The sequence below is a fragment of the Dipodomys ordii genome, unplaced genomic scaffold (assembly GCF_000151885.1).
Source record: "Dipodomys ordii isolate 6190 unplaced genomic scaffold, Dord_2.0 Scaffold2, whole genome shotgun sequence".
Lineage (NCBI taxonomy): Eukaryota > Metazoa > Chordata > Mammalia > Rodentia > Heteromyidae > Dipodomys > Dipodomys ordii.
Window position 1 is genome coordinate 602,215 of NW_012267218.1, and position 2,726 is coordinate 604,940.

Genomic DNA, 2,726 nt, shown 5'->3' on the forward strand with positions numbered 1-2,726 from the left:
GGCTGGGTGCTAGGGGCGGGGGCTGGCTGCATTCCTGGCCTGCAAGGAGACCCGTCCTCCCTCCCTGCCTCATGGGTGCGGGGGTCCTGGCAGGCGCTGGGCTTGGCGGCGGAGGTGGAGGGAGGGCTGGTGGGGGCAGGCCAGCTGATCAGGAACAGGGAGGGGCAGAGGGAGGCAGCCGCTCCTGAGCACTTCTGGTCCAGTTGGGAGAGAGTCTGCTGGCCAGTCTGCTGGCCGTGGGGAGAGCCCCCCTCAACCCTCCAGCTACTCCCTTCTGGGCTCAACCTGTCCTGCAGGTCAGTGGGGGGGAGCCAGCAGGGGTGGCTGAGCTAGGCTGGGCGTGGTCTGACCCCTCCCCAGTCCCCGCTGTGTGGAAGGGCAGGGGCCTGGGCGGCGGGGCTGGAGTGTGGGGTGCTGAGGGGCTGCCCCTCCACATACAGCCTGGTGGCTGAGGCGAGGGCTGGACACACCCCGCCCCGGCGCCGGCCCGGCCCGGGAGGCTCGGCAGGGCTGTGGCTCTGGTTTGCAGGCATGGCCACCAGCAGAGGACAGGGGTCCCCAAGGCTGTGGCTTGTGTCTTGGGGAGAGAGCCTCAGACAGCGGCTGGTAACTGGTTTAGTGTGCAGGGGACCCTGGGAGCCCTTGGAGGGGTCAGGCAGGCCCGAGCTGCTTTCCTCCAGGGCCCCCAAGGTGGGTTCTAGGGACCTGGAGTAGTGGGCTGCCTCATGGCGGCCCCGCCGGCCCGGTCATCAGAGTGCTACCTTCTCACCAGGCTGGGCATGGGCTGCTGGCGGGCTGCGGGTCCCTTGGAGGCAGTGGGCTGGCGCACCTTTGCCCGCAGCTGCTGCAGGCACAGCTCGGGGAGGGGGTGGGGTGGCCGCCTGATGCCGTCTAGACCAAGAACTGCAGGGCTGCCTCCCTTCCCTCTCCTCCCCTCCCTCCCCTCCCCTTCCCTGTCCTTGCGCTGGCATTTATCTCCTATCTACTGGTGGGGGGATCTGAGTGCTTGGCAGGCCACACAGTGGCGGGGTGTCCAAGCTGGGCCTGCATGGCCAGAAGTCCAGAGGCTGGAGAGGGCCGAGGGGCTGGGCACAGGGAGGGGCAGGCAGGCATGGCCAGGGCTGCTTCTGGGAAGAAGGAGGCTGTGGGCAGCCTCAGGGTGCGGCTGGCTGCCAGTGGGGATGCCTGGGTCCCAGGCTGGCCAAGGCTGGCTCTGCCGGCTCGGCCTCCCCTCTTCACAGGGTTATCTCCAGACACACAGTAGGCAGGCCTCCCAACAGTCAGCCTAGCCCAGCACTTTCCTCGTGAAGTTCCCGGAGGGGACGAGGCCCATGTAGAGGTTGTGTGGGGCTGCGGGAGTGCGGCGTCCAGCCCCAGGCCGTGGGCAGCGCTTGGGCCCACTGGGGGCTGTCGGGGTGCTCAGGGGCCCCAGCCAGACCCCTGTTCATCCGCCCCGCCTGCACGAGCCCCGGCCTCTCAGCCTTCTGCTCCCCAGGCCCCCTGGACCTGGTGATGTGCAGACCTGTCCCCCACACCTGGTCTCTCTGGAGGCCAGAGCAGGTCGTGGGCCCCTGGTTCAGATGCAAACTTGGATTTTATCTGAGCGCACCTTGTCCCAGCTCGGGGCCTGCTCTGAGGGGCCTTGCAGGTGAGGCCTGTGTGTGGTGGGGTGTTCTGGCTCTGGGTGAGGTGTGTGTGTGGTGGGTGTTCTAGCTCTGGGTGAGGTGTGTGTGGTGGGTGTTCTAGCTCTGGGTGAGGTGTGTGTGTGGTAGTGTGTTCTAGCTCTGGGTGAGGTGTGTGTGTGGTGAGGTGTTCTAGCTCTGGGTGAGGTGTGTGTGTGTGGTGTTCTAGCTCTGGGTGAGGTGTGTGTGGTGTGGTGTTCTAGCTCTGGGTGAGGTGTGTGTGTGGTGGGTGTTCTAGCTCTGGGTGAGGTGTGTGTGTGGTTGGTTGTTCTAGCTCTGGGTGAGGTGTGTGTGTGTGGTGGGTTTTCTAGCTCTGGGTGAGGTGTGTGTGTGGTGGGTGTTCTAGCTCTGGGTGAGGTGTGTGTGTGGTGGGTGTTCTAGCTCTGGGTGAGGTGTGTGTGTGTGGTGTTCTAGCTCTGGGTGAGGTGTGTGTGGGGTGGGTTTTCTAGCTCTGGGTGAGGTGTGGGGGGTGGAGGTGCTCTAGCTCTGGGCACTGCAGCTTCTCGTGGTCGGAGGTGGCCTCTTTCTCCTGTGCCCCATACTGGAAGGAAGGCTGTGTTCTGGGCCCTTCCTGGGGTGTGTGTGTCATGGAGGAGCAGAGTGGGGGTCATGGACAGCAGCCAGAGCTGCTGGGCCTCTGTGAGGAGCTCCCTGCATGCTCTGGGGGCGGCCATGGCCTGGGCTGCAGGAATCCTGCTGGCCTTGGTCCCAGGGACGGGCTGCTGACCTCCCTGGGGTCCGGGGAGGGGGCGGTGATACCCGGTGTGTGCCCGAGATTGGCACTGGCCCTCCCTGAGCCTCCGCCCCCATCCCTGGGAGGGGCTGGGAGGGTGGGCAGCCTGTGAGCCCTCCAGCGCTGAGCACCCACACCTGCGGCCCAGCACTCTATTCCCCCCTGCTCTCCCAGCCTGCTCTGCCCCCCAGACCCTGCTCTGTCCTCCCGACCCTGTTCTGCCCCCGCCCCTGCCCTTGCTCTGCTCTCTGGCTGGGGACCCCAGGGAAGGGAGGGTGGGCGCCCAGCTGGCAGGGTGGAGCCTGGGCGCC